The sequence below is a fragment of the Amblyomma maculatum genome, chromosome 9 (assembly GCF_055883805.1).
Source record: "Amblyomma maculatum isolate TAMU_Amacu chromosome 9, ASM5588380v1, whole genome shotgun sequence".
Classification (NCBI taxonomy): domain Eukaryota; kingdom Metazoa; phylum Arthropoda; class Arachnida; order Ixodida; family Ixodidae; genus Amblyomma; species Amblyomma maculatum.
In genome coordinates, this window is record NC_139352.1 from 59,392,513 (window position 1) to 59,415,923 (window position 23,411).

General features: G+C 42.5%; 1 long non-coding RNA gene across 2 annotated transcripts; it reads right to left on the bottom strand.

Annotated features, from left to right (window-relative positions):
* Window positions 1-11,549: 11,549 nt before the first annotated feature.
* On the bottom strand, window positions 11,550-22,971 carry LOC146179149 (uncharacterized). Of its 2 annotated transcripts, none has more exons than XR_014700689.1 (2): window positions 22,696-22,971; window positions 11,550-16,170 (listed from the first exon to the last, which is right to left on the bottom strand). It is a non-coding gene; the product is annotated as an uncharacterized LOC146179149 (long non-coding RNA). The 2 variants fall into 2 exon arrangements; XR_014700688.1 differs by having other exon boundaries at window positions 11,551-16,170; window positions 22,675-22,971.
* Between the last annotated feature and the right edge of the window lie 440 nt (window positions 22,972-23,411).

Consider the following 23,411-nt stretch of genomic DNA (forward strand, 5'->3'; position numbering starts at 1 on the left):
TTTACATGATCATTTTATCTGCCAGTGACACGTTAAATCAGCGTCCATAGGGAGTTCCATACAAAATCTGGCAGGTGGGCTTTCTTACATATCGCAATTAATCGAAACGAACTGGCAGAGGTCGACAGAACAGTTAAGGTGGCAGGATGAATGCCATAGGTGTAGGCCTTACATACGAAGCACATTATGCAAAGAGCAAATAAAAACTATGTGCTTTTGTGATGAGACTATATTATGGGTGGATGGATACCATGCTGTTCTTAACACGTGTGATTAGTGGGAAAGTCCACCTGCAGAATTTTACATGAGGTCCAAGCTTAGCAGTGTCTGAATGTGAAGAGGCACCTCTGGACTGTTTTCCTGGCACTTAAACTCGATATTTTGGATAATTTAATTGTTCAGATATTTTGGCTTTGTCAACGTGGTATTAGATCGAGCATTTTCTGCCTAATTGAATATGAACCCAGTAGCAAACATACCCGATTCTCATTCAAATATTCATGCACCTCTAATGAATAGGCATCAATGAACACTCTACTCTTGGCTAAAAAGGACCTGACCAATGGCAGGTTTTTTTTTAGCTGAACTTAAACCAGTGGTCCAGACTGGCAATTCAGGTGCAAATTGGTCTTTGGAATGTAAAAAAAAAATGGAAATGTAGTTTCAAGTGCAACTTTATTACTACAAGACACAGTTGAGCATAAATCTCACTTTTTTCTTCAAGTGCAATGCAAAAGCAGAATAGTGAAAATGCATTCCTAAATTTACAATGCTGTGGTCAGCTGAGGCAATAGCTGTAAAGCAGGCACTGGTAAAGTTCCTGCGCAGGAGCAGCAGCTTTGTGTGGTACCTCGAAGCATTTTGTCGCATGTGGTATAACATCACTGAGGAGAAACAGTTCAATGTGGGACTAACGTCATGGCACTAGGTCAGGAAGTCAAGTGTTGAGCCATATATAATGCCTGTTGTTCAACCACTGCCAAGAATGTTAAGGTTCCTTGTCACATGTCTTGTAAAACAGCCTCAATCAACAATATGAAATCAAGCAGATGTAGTAGCCCTTAACCCTTCATAAGACAATGGGACGCATTTGTCCCATTAGACTCAAGCTGTCGGCAAGCGGACAATGGTGCATCCATTACAATATCTTTGCATGCTTAATCATCATCATCAGCCAGAATATACCCGTTGCAGGGTGAAAGCCTCTCCTGTACTATTCCAATTAACCCGGTCTATGCTTAATACTGCCGAACTATCAAACAGGCCGATCAGAATATAGAATATTTGTCTTTTGCTGAAAGGCAGTTTGGGTGTGCAGTTTCATATGGACCTTTTTGTGGGGAAAAAGATGGATTTGACAAATTGTTTGAGTTCCATTAGTCAGCTGCCACATAGTGATTGAAGCAGCTCTTAATCTGCGTGCACGTTTTCTTATACGTCAATAAAACTGAGGTATAGGGTTGTCCACTTAAATGTGAGTGTGTGCGGCAGCTGATGTTTTTAGAGCACCAGTATGTCTGACCAGGCCTTCAACGCGAGGCCAAACCGCATATACCAGCGCTCCGAAGAGACTGGCCGTACACTTGACCTTATGAGTAGACAACCCAGAACGTACTTACATTTGAGATATTTGTACATTTTTGGCACCAATATCATTCTTTTCTACAAAACCACTGGTCAAACTGACTCGAAAGTGATGTCATTAAGGTTATGGACCTATTTGGATGTATAAAGGGTTAAGGGAAAATATCAACAGGCTGAAAAGCACAGGAGTATGTAACAAAGCCCTGGCATTCATAATTTTCCACCTATGAAGTTAGATAGTTGAGTATGCCAAGGCATCTTTTAGAAAATTTCAAACTAAATGCTTCTCCGTGCTTTGGAAGTAACATATTTCCTGAGCATATGAGAAAGGTACCAGTACTCAAGCACTCTTAAGCATTGCTTTTTTTTGTAATACCATCACCCGTATGAGACATAAATAGGCAATAAACGTCAATTCAAATGGTTCGAGAAACTTTGCTTGTGAGTACTTAGGGTTTGGCGCTTCCTCGGAACACCTCACCACACAGCAAACAGAAGCAGACCCAGATGAATAGGAGGCGTTAGTACAGCAGACATCAGCAGCATTTAAAATTGATTTACAGGATAGAAAAGGCGCAGTATTTGTCAATTCTCCAAGGACACATGTACCACGCCTTAAAGGAAGGGAGGAAGGTGGCAGTGAAAGAAGAGAGGGAGATAGAGGTGCCGTAGTGGAGGGCTGCGGTCCACCAAGCTATAATCGCTGTCGCCTCATCGCACTTTAGTGATCCAAAGTGCAGTCTATATATATATATTTTTTTTTATTGTCAACTTCAAAACATAAGCCTCGGTGATGTTTTATTTTTTCCTGTCATTGAAGGTTCCTTTACGCGCCAATACCTTAGGCATATGCTTAGCATAGCCAACATGAAATGGCACAACAGGGCTTAAAAATAAAAACAAAAAGGAATTCACCCTCTTAAGTAGAGCTGCCGCAACAATATGTGCCACAGTTGTGGTTGGCACTGAAAGTCAATGTGCTGCAAACAGTAGTACAGATTGCTTCTGCATTACCGGCACAGGTGAGTTTTCACACCAGACGGAAACTCAACTTCGGTCACAGTGGGCGAGGTTACAGCAGCTGCCTTTTCCAAGCACTCTAAACAAGGTAAGTAGTTCGAGTATGTTGAGGTAAGTGCAATATACAATCTTTTGAGAAACAGCTTCCAACATAAACTTCTCACTCTTCACAAAAGAAGTGAATCATGGGCACACTGTGGCCTTCAAGAAGAAGAAAAAAAATACTTTCGAAGTTGTTCATGAACAGACAAACATATAAACAGCACACACTGTAGTGCACAACACTGTAAATTCACACGCACGAGTGGAGACCTTTAGCAGTATGCATGTGCTAAAATTTGTTCCTCGCTTCCAAAGAAAACATTTAAGTTAGTGAGGATAAATAGACAAGGTGGCATCACATAACATATGGTATCTACTTGACAAACACATTAAATATAAAAATGAACATTTCATCATGCCTGAGCTGGTCAACACAATACACTACTGAAAATCTCAAACACATTTCTGTGGAAGTAATTAATTTTCTTACCCAAAATGCAAAGCGGGATAGATGCTGATGCTGCCATCTTTTTTCTCAATTTAATGCGAGGCTTAATAGTATCCTGCACTGAACGTCCATAGGGGTTGTGCAAATTGAAGGCATTGTGTCAACTGCTAGAGTGGTTCTTACATTTGAACATGTCTTGCAGGAAAACATGACACAGGTATATCGCATATCCAATCTATGGTCCTTTGCATCTACATGCCAAAAACCAACTACCTTGATTTTAATCGGGCTTTAACCTATCTCAATGTGAACCTTAACTGCAACGAAGTTCAGGTTTTGTGGTTTTTAACATTCTGTCCCTCAGTTCTTGTAGCAATGCTGCAAGCAAACTTGTACCAATCGTCTGAAAACTTGTAGCAATATTTTTGCCAGTATTTTTCCTTCCTAAGGTAGTGATGAGCATTCTTTTTATGGACAAATGTTTCATCATTAAATATCCCCTAACCCTTGACAAAATGACTTAAGGGCCATATTCACTTTTTTGTATCTCTGGCATGTAAGCCATTTTTCATGAATTACTAGATTATGTTGCGTACCGAGAGATCAGAAGAGGTTTCTTGCATAGGGAAGCAAGACTGCAAGTTATGATGAAAAAAATATCCCAGCATGACAGCTGGAGAGGCTTTCAAAAATCTAGTCCGGGCAACTTCACTTCCAAAACTGACTACATCCACAAAGCTGCCTTTAATCCAGTGATGATGGCAGCCAATTTCTAGCTCATGTTAGAGTGGCCCTAAACATGTTGCGTTGCGCTGACATTTTTTGGGCACCAGAATGTTTCTGTGCTGTGTACTAAAAAGACAGATAGATCATGGCCACCTACAGCTGCTAACAACATTCAGGGTATAGGCTACACATACAACAAAGAACGTCATCATAACCATTTGTTCTTTTCACGTTTTATCACCACAACTGTCAAGGAATGCAAAACTAAGCTGGCATTTTAGATCATAGATGGAAATACCAAGTTATGCTCTGGCTATGAAATGCACTAGTCGCTGCTGCTACAGATGTATACTACACATTCTCTCTCAAATGTCCATCGCATTAATGTCAGCTCCATCTAGTGTAATTGAGTATAGCAATCGGAATTAACACTCTGCATTGTACTCTTGGCCCAGATAAGCACAACCATATCTGCAATGAGGTATGTTGGTACTGCTATGTGCTATTGCAGCATCTACTGCAAGGAAAAAAGGTCAACAAAATGCACAAAGTGTGACTGACTTAGCTGTTCACTTGACAATAAATGAGCATTAAGAAATGCCTGCAACCTTTGCAGCTGCACTGCATTTTGCTAAGATGCCACAATTCACGCACACTCAGTTACGTTAAAGAGCAGCTGCATCACTTTTCGAGAATTTCGCGATATTCACGGTTCAAATGTACATGGGCTGTAGGTAATGCATGCAAGTGTTCTTGCGCGAGTATTCAAACTCATGGCGTAATCGACGATTAAACGTCGAGCTTCTCCTCACAGCACTGAAGTTCTGCGGAGAAGCTCGGTGTTGATGTTACGGACAGTAATATTTCTGATGTTTGTTGCCTTCGCCCGCGTCTTGCTGCGCCTTTTCTGATGGTGCTAATTAACATATCTAGGGCTTTGTTTTCGGCAGCCTTGTTCTTGTTTCTTCAAACCAAGTGTGTCTATGCAGGAAACGTACTGGTACCGTCAATGACATCATCATGCGTCCCCCACCCGTCACTGTGCAGTACGGTGAAGCCTGATATCCATCGCAGTTTTAATCGCGAATTGTGCCATTTTTTAAATGCTAGCACCAAAATATTTCGCATGATTTAAGTGCAAGCTATAATCATTCAACTGCTCGAAACTCATCGAAATCTAAAACCGGTGCAGCTTCCCTTTAAGAACACATTAAAGCTGCAGACAAGTAAGCGTGTCCAATTTTAAGCTGGAAACCTTGCAAGTTTCTGAGAGATGTGACAGCGGCAAACATACAAAAATCACTTTGTGCACCGATTTGGCAGTGGGCCTAATCATGTAAACTCCCTGTACATTTTCTGCAATGGCACAGCTAGCCGAAGGACACCCTGCATCACTTGATGGTTCAGTGCAAAGATGGTGGTGGGTGCTGATAGACATGACAGCTAGTGAAAGTTTTATGCCGACAGGTCTGCCTCGTAGACACACAGGCACGATTCTTGGACCAGCCCTCTGCAGTTACAACACCGGAGTTACTCCTTCAGCAAAGGTTTGCCAAGAGAATGTGCTTTAGGCACACACTGTAATGGAGTTGCCGCATAAAAACCGGGTCTGCCAAACGGCGGATACTGTGAGAGCAACAGGCCAGGCACAGAAAGTTAGGGCTCTGCTGAAAGCACCAGGTGCTTAGCAACACGATCAACACCAAGCATACGGCTCCAGCCAGCTGAATCATCATAATGAACATGCTTCCTGGCTGATGCTGCAGCTGCGTCACTGGTTGAGCATGCTGCGACATACCAATAGACAAATTGATTGCCTCACTACGAGGACAAGTGTCGCGTGCAGCATTCCAGCAGTGAACTTCCCAATGCCCTGTGCATATGCATCACCAGAAGAATGCGTGGCTCTTTCTAAGCACACTGCTCATCACACATGTGGCCAAGCATGTGACCGAGGGCGCTGATGCTTGCGCAATGCCTCCTCAGCTGACGGTGATGCCCTGTTCCTGGAGGTGCTTCTTGCGGTGCCTCACCAGAATGGACCTCTGGATGAAGGTGCGCAGGCAGAAGTCGCACTTGTGCGGTTTCTCGCCCGTGTGTGTCAGGATGTGCCGCGACAGGGTCTGCTTGAGGGCAAAGGAGGCGCCGCAGTAGAGGCACCGAAAGGGCCTGTCTCCCGTGTGGATGAGTGCGTGCCGCTCAAGACTGCTGCGCCGGGTGAACAGCCTTGAGCACCGGTGACACCGGAAATGGTTTGGGCGCAGGAAGTGTGAGTTCAGCTGAAGGTGCCAGTCCTGAGGGTGCCCTGCTACACGTGGAAGAGAATACAAAGTGAAAATGAGCTGGCTTCATTCACTCTTTCTTGGAAGTCTGCTGCAAAATGGCACCTCAAGCAAAGGTATGGTTAAAGACTGTGAAGTCTTTTCTTTATGCAAACCTAACGATAATCGCACCTTGTAGGCAGGCATACCACATTACACAGTGCAGCAACATAACCGACAAAATGCAGAGTTCTACAAATAGGAAACTACCATGAAGGATGCATTGTGGAAGAAAAGCAACCAGCACTTCATTACTCATGGATTCATGCTGTTTATCATTAAGGCACACAATGGAAAGCACATGCAAAGCAAAGGCCAATACTAAACTTTAGAACAGGCATAGTTTAAGCTGCCAAATTTATTTAGGCCAAAAAAATGTGCCATTTTCTAATTCACAAATTTTTCCACTCGGGTTTTTGGAACATATTACTTTATAATTTCTGGTCAGAACTATCACAAAAATTAATTTTTTTTTTTTACTACTATTTACATCTGTGAATTCTGCCAATATTAGACACTATTACAGCAGCCACAAAACCAGATGGGAAGGTATATGAGCTACTCCTCTCCCATAAAATCATTAAACAAAAAAAGTTTGAGCAAAAAGAATAAAAAAGGTACACATATTTGCTGTATTGAATGAAAACATGCAACACGCACTATCCAATATGAAGACTGTGAGCTTAATAAGAAAAACTGCAGAGAAAAGTACAGGAAGCAACTCTGTTATATTTCTTGCATATGTTTGGCATGTAAGCACCCACTCACAGACAATCCATTTTCTCTCTCTCCTGAAATTCGCACAATATTCACGTTTATACATGAAGGTCACAAGGTGGAACAAGGACAACAATATATGATAAAAAATTCTGTTTTAAATATGTTAGTGCTATTACCGTACATATTTCAAAAGAACATCCCCAGCATCAATGCAACCAGTTTTGGTGCAGCCATGCAACACACGTCCACACCACCTACACCATCTTAGGCACAGCTTCGTGTTGCTGCTCCTCTAGCCTGTATTCAGTCAGCTAAATGCATTACAAAACGTTCTGCGAGAAATATGAAATTGTGAGAGAACCCTCAACCAAGAAAAATCGCATTTCAGCCCACACTGCTGACAGCCAGATGTGTAAACAAAGATGTCTCGCTTTTATTAATGAAAGCATTTCTCTGAATAATAAAGGAAGAAGCACTTTTTGACAGCAATCATTTTGATGCTATATGTTACTTTAACTTGAAAATAAGGCAGCCAGATGTGCGTATGCAAAACCAACAACTGAGTCATACCTTTGCAGTCACATTTATGCCGAATTTTGTCCTCAAGTGGCAATGTCTCGGCACGTATGGTTCCAACTAAGAGAAACCTAACTGCACTTTTCGGTTTAGCAAAATAACCAAGCATACAGCTGGCTTTAAGGAAGGGAAGGACACTACCTGGTTGTCAGGCACAGTGGGCAGAATGGTGACACATTGAATGCAGCCATGCCATATTCTTAGTGCTATTATGTCATTGGCTTGTGAAGTTACAATCAGACTGGGTTAAGTTGAATGCAGGCAAAATACTAGAACTTTACTTCTTTAGTCTCCCAAAGTAATCCAACGTTAGCCATGTAATGCTGTACTGTCTTTAAGCCAACCTAGATGGCATTATCTACAACCTACACAAGATACGCTAAGCAATAACTGCCTAAAAAAAGCTATAATATCAACATATAGAGTCACAGACGTTCTGATATCACAAAACTAGAGCTGTTTAAAGTTCCATGATCAGTGAAGTCAGAGTTCCAACAAAACCTCCAGCTGCAGTAACAGCAAGAACGAGCAGTTCCCGAGACAACTTTTGCAAGAGATGACACTGAGTAGAAAAGCCGCCAGTTATTTTTGGCTTCATCTTGAAAGGTGCTCCAGTTATCCTGAAACAGAACAGTTTCTCTCGTCAAAAACACATTTAGGTAGTAACAGTGTGAAAAAAGAAACAGCCCTATCGCTATATGGAACCATGGATTTCCAATTCCAGTGAGGAACACAACATTATGCACGCACTTCATTTTTTGTTTATCCATGTTGCACACCACTCAAGAATAGACATGGACCTTTTTAAACATAAAGAAAGCTTTAATTTTAGAAGCACACCACTGCCACCGACCTTTCCAGGCGTGGGTGTCTTTGACACTCTAAATTTCTTTCCTGGTGTAATGATTGCCAATTATTATGTTGGAATTACCAGAACAGGGTACGCCAACAGTAGTTATTGCAGATATTTAAGCTTGCACTAAAAGAAAAACATCCAAGAAGAGCAGCAGCATGGAATATATAAAACATCTTCCAACAAAGGCATGATTTATAATTCATTAGATTTAGGTAAACACACGACTTTCACATCGTGCCGACTATTGTCAGTTAGTTAAGATACTTCTAAGGTTAAAGGAGTATAGACACCAAATTTTAGCGGTATTTTTCTTGTTAATGATGCGTAAGACATTCCTGTATGTCGATCCGTACGCAGATTTTGCCTACTTGAATTTTTCTCGCCAGTTTCAGTTTTAGCAGCTGTGACATCACATGCAAGTCTTGATGCGTGGCATGAAAAGCAACGATATAAATGCCAATTCTTAACTTGTAGTGTAAACAAACGACACAGGAATGATTATATCGCTGTTTTTTCATCCCTCATGTGACCTAGATTGACTTTGATGTTACAGCCATCGCTCGACTGTTGAAACCGAAACCAGTGAGAAAAGAAATTCGATTAGAAATCATTCAGCAGCCGTAGGCGGATATGATGCGGTGATCCGTGTACATTAGTAATGTCTTAGGCATCATTACAAAGGATAAAACACGAACCCAAAAATTAGGTGTCTACTGTCCATTAAAACAAGGCTTGTTGGGAAACAAACAGCAGAAGAAGTTTTTTTTTTTTTTTTTTCTTCAGATTTATTACTTCTCCACACTCATTAATTTTGCATCCCCAGCTGCGAACAGTACGCAAAACAATGGAACACTTGCAATAGCTTTAGATCAATTCAGCGCTTTTTCTGATTCAATAACATCTTGCAACTACAGCTGTGCAAACATCTGAACTACCAAGTATCACATCAAAGAAATCCTTTCCTTTTCACTTTCACATACTACTTTTCCATATAGTTGAGAACATTTTACCAAGTTTTTGTGTTACCTTTGGAACGTCTTCAAAAGCGGCAAAATGGGCAAATGGATGACAAATGATACCACAGGCAGGGATTTCCCACACACACCCTTTTTTTTTTGTACGCACCCCCTAAAATTCTAATCTTTTTCGTGTTTTTTTAGTGAGTGCAGACCCCCACTATTTAGATTCTGCTGACTTGAGCTCGAAGGGAAACCCCTGTTGTCAGAGGTTCCCTGAAAACTGCACAAATATGAGAGGCAACTCTGGAGCAGCTTTATGCATGATACTGGTGTATAAGAAGCATCTTCACATTATCACCGCCCTCCCCCTGCAAGGCAGTTCTAGTTTTGTTTCACGCACTCTTGAGAGTAAACTCTTATATAACAAATACAGTCCTACAGAAGGTGCGGGTACACTGGTACTGGTCGTTATACATGCTGTAAAAGTTCACATTTGTAGCCTTTTATTAGCAAAAGAGTCGCAACGAAAACAAACAAAAATAAAAGTTACAGAAAACTTAATCTTGGTGGAAGTACCGCACATTGAACTGTACTTATATAACCTGCACTGGTTTAACATCAGACGCTAGGGCATGAAAAGCTACAGCAGTTTAACTTCACGTTATCGGAGGTGTCTTCCCACCACAAAACTGAATTGGTGGGAAGTCCTTTTAATGACTACAACCTCGTCGCAGTTGTGCAGGGCATACATGCTAGGCGACATTAAGTATAACTAGCTTTTTTTTTTTTTTTTTGGTGATGTTGAAATGCAAAAATAAAACTCGCAACCCCAAACAAGCAGCATGCACGCGTATGGTAATGAATATTTAGTAGATAGCAGTACGTATAATGCACGGATTTCAAATGTAGATAAACGTGTGTGTGTGCGCGGGTCGATTTACACACGAAAAACGAGCAATCCACTGGTAGAGTGTACAAAATCCGTTTGAAGTGCAGTTGGGTAGCAATTATCAAAGCCATCATTTAAACGATCATCTTTTATCCGCCGACTAACATTAAGCTCGTGTAATGAGAGTTCGCGAGTGTGCCCGGGCGTTTTCATGTTCTTCAACGCGATCAGTAACAACAAAGCAAGCGTTTGAAAAGAGGCTTCGGAAGCGCGCTTTGAAAGAAATCCGTGGCAGAGGGAGAAAAATAGCGGTCTTTTTGCAAGTCAACGGAATAAAGAATTGACGACCGAAAGAAACACTTTAGTAGGAACAACGAGACGCGAAACTGCTACGGAAGGCGAAGTGGCGGCACTCGGGACGGTAACAGACGCTGACCTCGATCGAACACCTGGCCCCAGACCTGGCTTTGTCCATCGCCGGCGTTAAACATCCTGGCGAGCAGATGTCACTTACCTTGGCGGCATCGGGCGCAGCACTTACCTTCGGAGTGTGGCTGACTGTTCGCAATGTTTACAAACAAGAGGGGACAATCGGCAACCGAAACGCTAGCGCTTATTCTGCACACCGGACGAACTGGCGAACCGGCAGTTATGGTGATACAAGGGCCAGCACAAAAACGCAGCGGGACGCCTTGTATCCCCCGACGCAAGACAGCCGTGGTCTTTCGAGAACCCGCAGGTGAAAACGCTTTCATGTAACAACAACAAACCGAAAAAACGCCGTGACTCATGATGGCAATGACGATGGAATCGCGTGCTCTGCTTACCTGGTTCCGGTTTTGTTTGTGGCCTATGATTGAGGAGTGAATCGTGAATGTGTTGGGCCCTGCCTAAAATTCAAGGGTCTGTACAAGTATTTTTATCGGCTTGCGATGCTTAATATGTTGTCCCTGTTTACACAGCCCGATGTGGCTCACGCTAGCGCGCTTTCCAAAATTATTACTGCGTGAAACTTGCTGCTATAACATGCAATAAAAAAAAAAAAAAAGGTTGATAAGCATTAGCCAGACTAACAAATGAGTCGGTTTAAAAAGAATATGTGACTACGCCTTCCCACAGGCGAAAAATTTCCCCACATTGATCTCTCTTTTTCGAAGAACCTTCAAAAAATACCTGGTACAAAGAGGGCTCCTCCTACATTTCTAATTGCACCCCTTCCAAGAGTTGTTCACAAAATCTGCCCTTGCTGATACTATGGTTGCTCAGCATTATGAATCACCATTTAAAAAAAAAATGCTTCATTGCAATAATTACAAGCGCTTCTCTGTGACCAAATGCTCGGATTCTCTGAAGCCAAATGTTTGTGGAAATGTACTTTTTACCTCATCTCATGCAGACCAAACATACTCGTTCAATGCAGTTAAAATCAAACCACCATCATCTCTGTAGTATGGCAGCTTAGAAAAACAGAATTTGATCAGTCTAACCGTGAAGGTTCATTCAGCACATTTTCTGCCGGTGTGGAAGAGTAACAAATGGAAATAATCAAAGAACACAGCGTTGAGCTTTAACCATATACAGCATGTGCTGGCACTGCCCTGTTTATTGGCACATAAAGACAGTAGTTAGAACAAAGGTGAGCACTTTTCTTCACATTAATATCGCTGGTGGCCCAGATATTGCTTGGCAGCACTTGAAGCCACACGCCACACTATAGGAATGATTAATTGAAGTTTTGCTATGAAACACTGATCAATGTTTAGAAGCAGCACACACACACACAAAAAAAAAGAAATCATCAATGATAGATAGATAGGAAGGAGGAGGGAAGGCAGGGATGTTACTCAGAGAGGTCTCCGGTTGGCTACCTTACACTATACTTCGTCTCACAAGATATTTGCAGCACTGCAAAAGGCAGAGGAGCCCTTGCAATTGTGCTCCTATGTGCCTCTCACCCCTGCGCACTATAATAGAGAATTGTGCTCCTACTGTCACCCCTTCCAATTTGGGGGGGTGGGGGCGAGAGGCACATAGGAGCACAATTGCCTGATCCTGATTGGACCTGGGTCCCTCTGCCTTTTGCAGTGCTGCAAACATCTTGTGAGACGAAGTATAAGGAAAATGGATAAGGGGATGAAAGAAGGGAAGAGAAAAGGGGCATGGAAATGCTGGTGTAGGTGGTCAATGAAATGGTTACATAAATTCCTGTAGTTTAAGAGACTGAAATTCACACTTATATCTCTTGCTTAACGACAGGGAGAGAGAGGTGCCTTTCTGAGCAATAGAAAGAACAAGTGAAAGGTCCAACAACCAAAATGAATAGATTGATCAACACGACTGCTTTTGTAAATAAAGCAGCAATAAAAAAAATGACGCATAATACTGGCCAAGAAAAAGCATCTAAAAATATCATATTTACAAAACAAAGCTTCACACCACAGCAGCAGTGATGAAGTCGAACCTGCATTGAGTGACATGGGCAGTTCACACCCAGTACAACAGGTTACTGCAGCAAATGTATGATTTAGAACATCGATCAAAGTGTATGAGATCAACCTGAGCTTAGTATTAAGCTCAAGAAAAAAAAAGTTCTTCTGGCATGCAATGGCTTGACTTGACACCGACCCATGCTGAAGGAACAAACCAGCATACACAAATGCCAGCACTAGGATCCAATGGCACAAAGTTGCGAGAGTATAAATCAGAGCATGCCTTCCTACCACCACAGTCGATCCAGTTAAATTACTCAAACATGTATGGCTACAGTGAGAAATCACATACACTGCACTAGAAACTCTGCTAAGCAGTTGTGGAAACCAGTGTGCAATGCTTGGAACAGGCTAAACACTGCACACCAAGTAGGGTAGTTTCCTACATGTGTAACAAAGACATGTTGCAGGTATTGCAAACACTGCACCAATTACTTCTACCTCACCCATAATCTCTCCATTTGATTCCCAAAGTCAATTTATAAAAATGCTGTGCCAAGTACCTATGCTTACTCACTTTGGGGAACTTTCCAACCGATAGTGTATCAAGGGCATCAACTAGGAAACAATTCATCATCACAACTATTACTTGTCTACGACATTATTGGAAACATGTAATAAGACTCGATCAAGGTTTTCGAATCCTTTAGCAGCATTTAAGTGCCCATGACACGAGATCTGTTTATGTCATGCATTTGGCCCAGGGGTCGAGCATGCACTGCATAGATGGCCCAGCACAAACTGCTTTGGGTGTACCCTTGTAGATTCAAGGACAATGGGGATACAAAAGGAGAATGAAGACCTCAGAAGCAGTTGCTCACCAATTTCAACTAATTTCACATGGCCGTAAAGTGTTGCACCCACTCAGACAGTGGTTCACTTATCCTAGTGTAAGCTTTAGTGTCAAGAACACTAACCTTGCAACTTCTTTTTCAGATAGCATCAAACTAGGCCAGCCAAACTAACTGACATGAGTTAATAAATCATATCAGCTGGTAGCATGTAAAACGGTGACAGACTGTACATAAAGCTGCACTCATGGTGGCTGTAGGAGAAATGAAGCATACAGTTTGTAAATAAAGTGTGACAAACATACATAGTGCTTTCAAAAATGCTGTGCTAGGCAATACAGCCTCACTCCACCTGTCTTATACCAAAAGATCACAAGTTTAAAACAACATATACTGTAGAAATTTGTCTACCAGAAGAGCATGGTTCAAGCTGTTTCTTGGACTGTATCTTTTTTGTTTGGAATGAAACATTCTGATTAGCAGTCAAAGTGGATTTAAATGAGAAGCCTTTGCCAAGAAAGTAAACAAAGGCAGTCATTTCTTCAAGAGTATAGCCACCAAATGTCAGTTGCATGCTTCCCTCTTTACAGTGATGTATAAGAAACTAAAATATCCGTGCATCATCATGCGGTATTTGTGGATTGTTTTAATTTCAACAGCTGAGATATGGAGGTGACCTCAAATATTTCATATAGTTATGTAACATGTGAAGAAAATTACAATATAATTGGCCCTTCTTCACTTGTGATTCCAGCTCTTGAGTCACACTGGCTTTATCATTGTTGTGAATTAAAATGATGAAGCGGTGATTACACTGCTGATTTTTTCATCTCATGTGACCTGTACAGACATTTGACGTCACTGCAATCATTTGGCTATTGGAACCGAAGCCAGGATAAGCAAAAGGAATTCAATTATAAATTATTCAATGGTTGTATGTGAGCACCATGGGCGATTCAGGATTATTAATGTATTAAACATCAACACGAATAAGAAATATACAAGTAAAATTTAGCTCATATAGTCTTTTAACTACAGGAACCTGACGGTATTTCAGGATTTTCCAGAATCCATTAATGTCTGCGTGCCAATGCTTAGCGTTACCAGTTATTTTTTGTCTGAAAGCGCAACTGCCGCTGCCACAGATGCATACATGCCAGCTTTAAATACGCAAATGTTGATCAACTCAACATCTTTTTGTGTATTCATGCTGTAATCGTACACTTCTCAGAAGGAAAAACATCTCACCTGAGAATATGGCCCACTTAACTCTGGCTACATGAAACGAATGCACGAAATGAGAGTTAAAGAGGTAAGCTGACTTACAAAGACAACCTGGCAAGAGAACAAAACATATGAAACAGTCAGAGATATGCCAACGTAAACATCACAGGAATGGTTAAATGCGTCAGCACAGTGTGAAAGTGGCTTGGCAAATTTACTGCATTAATTCGTCTTCAACTAGACCATGCAGAACGTCACATAAACAGGCAAGAAGAGAGCCCTGGATGACTTAAATACTGGTTACTTTAGAATGAAAGTCATCACAATACAGAGAACAGTTATTTCATCTTGTCACCAGATCCAAAGAAAATATGAAGCTGGAACACAAGAAAGTTTACATTTCTTTTGCTAGTCTCTTTTGTGATGCTTATGTTTTCACCACTACATATGCTGAAATGTTCAGGACAAACTGATAAGACACTACAAAGTCAGATTCACTGCAAACTTGTGGCACAGATCACCAATGATATTGGCAATAGAATAGCAACAGTGCAAGAACTATGGACTCCATTACAGTGGTATGCTGCACATGTGACTAATGAATCACATGAATGATCAATTATTGGCAGGAATTATTCACGGAAAACAGAACTGCCAATAGAATTCACACTGCTGGTATGGATCACATCGTCAATGAGACCAGTGACATGAGTGCAATGTTGGAATATAAACACAGCCTATGATATAATAAGAATCATAGCACAAATTGGCATACATATTGCACTGGTTGTCCTCAAAACAAAATCAACGAAGCGTCATGTGCAGAGAGTCTTGTAGCTAGCGTGCTTCAGATGTCTGATAAAAGATCATGCATCACATAATGCAACATGCAAGCACCACTTAAGTGACAATTGTCACATGATATCACCACAAATATTCCACTTGAGGAACGCACATCCCATTTATAAGAGTCCTGTAGTTGGCATGTCTTGGAAGTCTAGCCACAGCTACAATGGAGAATATTCCCATCACAGGAGTCACACGAATCACCGGGGGGATCACCACACGTATCACATCAATTACCTATATGGCTCACCGTTGACGCGGGTCACATAAGAACGAAACACTATGGAGTGAGTTGGCATACGAGGACAGATATCTTTCTATAGCTGCGACGAAAGGCCCATGCATATTAAGTAACATGATGACAGCAGGTGTGGCTACGATGCCAGATGCTCGCACATGTGTTGCTCCAGAGTGGACTTGTCGTTGAATGCCACGGGGCAGAAGCGGCACTGGAATTTGGTCTCACGGTCATGCAGTTGCATGTGGTTGACCAGCGTGGCCCTGCGGCTGAACGCCATGGGGCACAGACTGCACTCGAAGGGCTTCTTGCCAGAGTGTACCACCATGTGCTGGTTGAGGTGACCACGGTGGCGGGTGGTGTAATTGCATAGCTTGCACACCCAGTGGCTGACACCCTTGGCACGCTTCCTCGTGAGGCCATTCTCCATCTGCAGGATGACTGAAAACAAATGCAGACAAATATTACTTACACCAAAAAAGATTAAGCTTCCCAGGTGGCACAAATAATCGGCCCAATGTTGGCACTATGCTGGCAATACACTGAACCTATTCTGGGTAGGAAATTGCCATATCAGTGCCAATATTGGCCCAGTGGACTGTGCTGCCGAGTTTGTGGTCAAGTTGGAAATGTATACTTTGTAGGTGCCCAGGTGCCCCTCATAGCCAGAGCAACTTTGGGACGCTAAACCCTACATACGAAACCAAACCACACTTTGTGACATTTTCAATAATCATAAGATCCGAGGATGAGCAGGAATACAACATGAACCACAGATAAATGCATACACAAAAAGCACCTATACACAGCCAGCTCATCTCTGTTATTCACAATGCAAGATCTCAAAAACCATCGCTCTTCACATCAACAAACAGAAATGGCTTAGAGCATTTTTCAGCATTTAAAACCATTCCTTCCTTCCTTCCTTCATGCAATGCAAGCATTTATAATATGCTACATTCTCAATGTAAGATAAGTTTGCTAGATGCTGTACATGAACATTTTGGTCAGTGCCATGCAAAGCCTACATTTTATCTCAGTGTCTTGTTAACATTGTAAATTTATAAATATTCATGCCTCATAACATAAACAAACAAAATATCGCTATGCTATCAAGATACTGCAAAACCAGGAGGCGAAATTTCACTATATGCCATTTTCTGCACTACTTTGTTAAATATATGCAACCACTAGAGAAAAATTTAACAGATAATGCTGATACATCTACTAGCACACAAAACAGCTTAATCGGTGCTTTATTGCTCTTTGCGCAGGCACTGGGGGAAAAGGAGAGATGACATCCTGAAATGTATAGAAGCTTACCAGTGTGCACATTAGCAATGAATTTAGAACCTTCAGACTTGATCAAATTATAGTATACATGGTATGCAGATTACATTAATGGATACAGGGTCTTGGAATGCAAGCAAGCTGATATAGTTCTAGCTCTTGCAATAGAGCATGTTTTCGTTAACAAAGGTGCTGAAGAAAGCTCATTGAATTGTGCATCATGCAAATATGAACTGTCTCGCAGGCTAGTTGGTGCCTAGATGCCAGACTGTTAGTGATAAAAGAGAAGGACAACACAACCAAACTGCGTCCCATGTACTTCATTGTTCTCATCTTTCAGTGCTAATGGTCCGGTGAAACAATTTGAAGTGTAGCATGATGATGTCAGTGGGAGGAGCAACAATTGCAGGATCTCCTGGATAGTAATGGCCTCCACAATAACAAAACCAAGTGGATAGAGACTTTTCGGCCATTTTTAGTTCTGTTAAAAAAGACTAACAAAAATATCATTATTATTATTACTATTATTATTAGTTATTGCAAGCCCACTTCCACATAACCTGCAGATAAACTGCATCGTGCTCCACATTTAAGAACTTTGCCACTATGCTGAAGGCACATCCTTACAAATGGCTTCAAGAGTAATGTTCTTGAGCAACAAACAGCAAAAAGGTGATGAGCAATTTTGGTAGGTAAAAAGGTGTTGCTGCTATCAAGATAAACCTAAAAAGCAGAAGACAAGATTAGAGCATTTATGAACTTCCTGTGTTATGTGCAAGAAAAAACAATCCTTTTTTTGCTAAGCTTGAACAAGATAGAGTGCAACTAAGGCAGCATCTCCTATGTTAAAAATTGTTTGTCAGATAAAACAATACTTATGATGCTTCCTTGTTCAGATGCTTCCAAAGGACAAAAATGCCACTTATAGACCGCAACACACAATTTCTTTCTCCCTCAAGCACTTTGTCTCAAAGTATGCGTCAGCAGCAGGAGTGCTCAAAATATGCAGCTGCACTAACAAGAAATAGAACGATGAAAACAACATATGTCTGGGTTTTCGCTCTTGGGTATGTCTGTGCACAAGTGCCGTTACATCTGTATGGTTGATGAAGGCCATAACACAACAGCTGCAACATGATGGCCTGTAAATGTCTTGAAAACTGTTCTTGCAGTTCAACATCGTGCAACACAAGCTATATTCCCTTGGTAGCTGGTGTGCACAGCATCCTGTAGGTACAACAGGCCGTATTTTGTGATGTATGTGGTCAAGTGCGGTATGAACCAGTTCCATCAAAAACAATAGCCTACAGAAAGTACAAATGGTGACTGAGGCACATGTGTACACTACTGGATGAAGTAAGATTAACCGGCCAAGAAGACGCACACAGGAAAAAATCGACACAGAAAGAAAGAGGCTGGACTACCAACTAATCAGTTGGTAGTCCAGCCTCTTTCTTTCTGTGTCGATTTTTTCCTGTGTGCGTCTTCTTGGCCGGTTAATCTTACTTCATGCAATGCACCAACTAGCCCAACAACGTGTTTTACTGTACACTACTGGCTAGGGCTTGCTTGGTCTTAAAGTCTCAAAATGTAGAAAGCTCTCCCTATTTCAGGCATAAACAGTGTAGCCGTGAGTCTGAGTGTTTCCTTGCATGCCCTGGAAGTGGCACAACTGATTGATGCGATGGAGACTGCACCCCTGCAATCGGAAAAAGAACATTTGTAGTTCTGTTACAGAAGAAAACAAAAAAACTTGACAGAAGCCTCCTTGAAGTGAAAGAGTGCAAGGAAGACAACACAAGAAAAACACAGAAGCACGAAAGGAAGAAAACAATAAGGGCCAAAGATACATCAGAACGGCACACTGCAGCCGATTTGGCACATTTTCTCAACATAGAAAAGCACCAAGGTATAGAAGAGATGGGTCAAAGCAGGAAAAGAGATGGCATGGCTGTCAAGAAATGATTGTGAGTATATACAGGAGTGTCAAAAATTATTCAAAATAATCGAGCAGAACACACAATGTCACATGGCACCAGTGTGTTTTGTGCAAAACAATTTATGCATGCTCCACTAAATACAAACCACAGTGTACTTCATATATGTGAGTACAGATCAATCAGCAAAGACACATTTTGTCTTAACAAGCCTGAGCAAAACATAAGAAACACATACACTCTTTAAAATATACTGAACCCAGTTCAGCAATGCAGTCCTCCTAAAACAAAATGCAATACAAAGTTGTGCAAAGGAGTTAGCTGGAAAACCGTGACAGCTCCACTAGCTGAGGTGCCTAAACATTTTCCCACATTGGCTAACAGTACTGAACTTTGAAACAAAGGGGACCAGCCACACATTTGTGCAAAGTAGTCACATGTGAAGGCAATATTACAAAAATAGCTAAAGCAACTGCAAAGATCATTCCAGCTAGTTCGAGATGTACTACACTTGTCTAGAGCACAGAAACAACACACTCTGGAGTGCATTTATAGCTCTGTATGCATAACTGGACAGTCGGGTTGAGTTAGCCAGTCGAGTAAAAAACCAGTTGTCGGGTTCATGTATACGTAGTCAGGTCGAGTAAAGTAGGTGGCGGAACGGTTCAAGTTGATTTGCTTGCAGGGGGTAGGTTACTCAGCCTGACCAGCTTGTCTAATACCTCTGCACACTGAACTTGACCTGCATTAAGTTTTTCAAGAAGGATTGAAGCATTCGGTGCTAAACGGCCATTTTGAATGATCATTGAGAAGTTTCCTTCGTGTGCACTGAGTGATGTTGAGGGTGGCGATGCTCGCTCTCGAATATGCAAGCCGGACTGTCCAGGACTACTTGCTGACAACTGTCCGGCGTTTGATTTTCCTCTAGCAGCTTACAAGCCCCGCCCACCAGTAAAGCTCCTGGGCTAGCAGCCATATTAAGTTAGACTCCGAACGAATTCTGAGTCTTTTCGTGTTCCTGTGGACAAAATTGTGCGCTAAATAATGACACGAGGTCCAGCTTTGCATCTTCGCTTTCGTCTTTCCGAACACGGATTGTTTTTTCTTGCTGTCAAGTTTTTTACCTGTTTCGCAATCTTTTCAGTGCACAGGTCTGAAAGCGTCGCAAGCAAACCGCTGTGTACTGAAGCAGCTAATGCTTATTGTAAATGTCTTTTCATATCCTTTCGTCAGCTTTCGAATGCAGTGAGCTGGGCCCTTGGAGGAACTTCGCTAGTAGCAGCGGCAAACAAACCCTGCACTGAGTTCTGCAAAACGCTTCACATTCAGGCATGTCACGCTCCCTTTACAAAAAGAACCGATTGATTGGCGCCTCTGTTATCTATTTTTAGTGTTACATGCACGCCAAAAGATAAAAGTGAGTGCAGCGTCACTGCAAAAGGACTAAGTCGTGGTGACATGATGGTTGGCATCGTCTGCTCAAAGGATAGGATAGGAAATACGTTAGTTTCTCTAGGAGGGTCTTGTGCTAGTAGCAGAAGAATTCCATCTTCCGTCTTCTCACAGGGTCGGTGCCCCTATTCCAGGGCTCCGCTGAGCTTCGCTGCTCGCTGGGCGTGCTGGATTAGACCTAGTTGGCAATTGCCGCTGGAGAGCCGGCTCTCCCACTGTTCCGCTGTCGTTATTTTTACATTGCCACGTGATGTGGCATAGCGAAGGTTTGCTACCACACTATGGGCAGGTGTCTCGATATTGTGACGGGTAAATTTTGCTTAGGGTATGCAGGTTAGGGAATGTTCCTGTCGGCAGTCTTCGCCAGTACACGGCCTCTTGTTGTTTTAGATCCCGATGAGGCGGCGGATAGCGGATCCGTACCCCCTTATAGTAGTTCAGAATGTCTGAGTACGTAGGGCCGACTCGCTCGGGTAGATCGTCCGATTGGGAGGAAGCTCGGCTTGTGTACCCTCTAGCTACCTGATCGGCGCGTTCGTTCCCCGCTATGTCTGTGTGTCCTGGCACCCAGTAGATGTTGTGTTTGACTTTTGATGGGGTCGCGCTCTGGAGGAGCCTGAGCGCGGCGCGACCTATGCGGCCGTTCATGTAGTTACGGCACGCTTCTCTAGAATCTGTAAGAATGGTAAGGGACGTGTTGCTTCGATACCCGGCTACCACCGCAAGAGCAACGGCCAGCTCCTCCCCTTCGGTTACCGGGCATTCCCTGACTGAGGCGCTAGCTAGTTCCTTTAGGTTGGAATCAATAGCTACCGCCACTGCGCTATTATGTGAGCTTCCTGTATACGGAGCCGCGTCCGTGTATACCGTTGTGGATCTTGTAGCTAAATTTAGTTGTACATACTTCGCCCGGGCTGCTCTACGGGCCACATGCAAATTGGGGTCCATGTTCCGGGGAAGGGAGCTAACCTTTAGCGTCTGCTCAAAATAAACAATGGAAGGAGCTTGCAAGGTCATTTGACCATCACGCTGCTTCCTGTCATAGCGGAAGCCGAGACCTGTCAACAAGTAGTTTGAGACTGGAAAATCTAATGTACCCAATAAGTGAAAACTCGCCCCTAGATGCTGCTGTTCTTACTCGCTAGAACTGAGTTCATGTAGACACCAAGCGGTTCGAGTAAGGGTGACCTCTCTTACCCGAAGCTGACTTGACCCAGTGCTGTCGAGTCTATGTACACAGGGCTTATGGCAATCACCTCCGCCAGCCAGACCTACGACAGCTTTTGAAGGCATGAGGAATCAAACATGAGCATTTATAATTTGTATGCATGGTAAAGGTAATGTTTCAGGCCCGAGGAATCAAACATGAGCCTTTATAATTTGTATGCATGGTAAAGGTAATGTTTCAGGCCCTAGGCCGCTGATAAGTATCATGCAAGTGCACTACCCGGTATAAAATTCAGGCACTTTTACAGGAATGTGGATGACTGTGCTCTCTGCTGACATACCAAGCTTACCTTGTACTTTCATGGTGCAAACGAAGCTAACAATCTCCTCTACTTAGTATCTTAGCGACCGAAAAAATTAGATGGTCTCTTAGATGTGCCACATAAAAGGAGGATGGTGAAAGCCTATCCGTCCTCTCCTATCATTTGCTTCTTATCGGCATTCCTTGCAGTGTTACATGTAACTGGTTTACAGGAAAGGCGCAGTATCTGTCACACTTTCTCCAGCAATGCGAGTTGGGCCGGTACACCATCGCTCCTGTCGCGTGGCGTTACTTGGCGCGCGTTCAAGTGTGGAATTGCAGATGGCAGGAACGCTAAACAACTAATCTCGTGGAATCTCGCAGAATATGACAGATCTCGCGCACGGGATTTCATTCCATGAGCAAGCGCGACAGAAAAAGCGCCGAACGGCCACAGCTTTTTACAGGATACTCTTGTGGCAATGACGGCCCTGTGACATAAAATTTGTTCATCATACAAAGTGCACTCTGGGGCCAGCGGGCACAACACCGCAATCCTATCGCTCAATCTGTCAAGGCGTGAAAGCCCGTCTCAAATACTCTGCATTGGTAAAAATGAGCAAAACGACTTCGTAATCCATGCTGTCGACATTTGTGATAACATCCACACATATACTGCCAATTAAATGCACAAGACACACGTCTGCAGACGACGCCATCAGTCAGAAATGTAGTAGATGGTGTGGAAAGCGGAAAGTCCTGGCTTTCCCCGACTGACCGACGGCATTCCAGACTTACCTGTGGACACTCGACACTAACCAGACAACAATCACAAACAAATACAAACAAGAGCATTAATGTCACTGCCAAAGCATCCATCCCACGGGATGTCAATCGAGGGGCTTGAGCAATCGAGAACTCCTCGCAACTTCCTACGCACACACATGTCACATCGTAGCCACATTATTCGCTGTGCTCTGTGTGCTTGAACAATGCAGACTATGGACTTAGGAAGCGCTCGTCGTAAACCCATTAAATCGCCCCAGGAAGAGAAAAACCGGCTTCCGAGATCGAAACGGGATCGGTCGCTCGATGCCAGTGCTGGATTGACGCTGGTTTTGAATGTGCTACGATTGGAGTGCGGACCATTACACCGAAGCGTTTTTTTTTCTTCTAATTTTTGAGAAGGATTATCCAGCCAATTAACAGGCCGTATTCTAACGATTTACCTTTTATAAAGCATGTTGTGTTTGTTTTCACTAAAATGGCTTGGCAGTTCATCATCATCATTATCTCATCATCGTGATCATTTGTCTACTAATTCTCCACGTATTGCTTCAAAGATATGCTTACTATCCTCTAATATCATTCGTCCGTTTATACTTCTGCATTGGCGCTCAAATCAAAGCATGAAGTTTTCCTTCATTATTAAACGCAATAAAGTTGTCTTGAACTTGATTAAATACAATGGGCGTGCTACTAGACTTCAGCACAACGATAGGTTAACTTAGTTCACTATAACACAACTGTCAAAT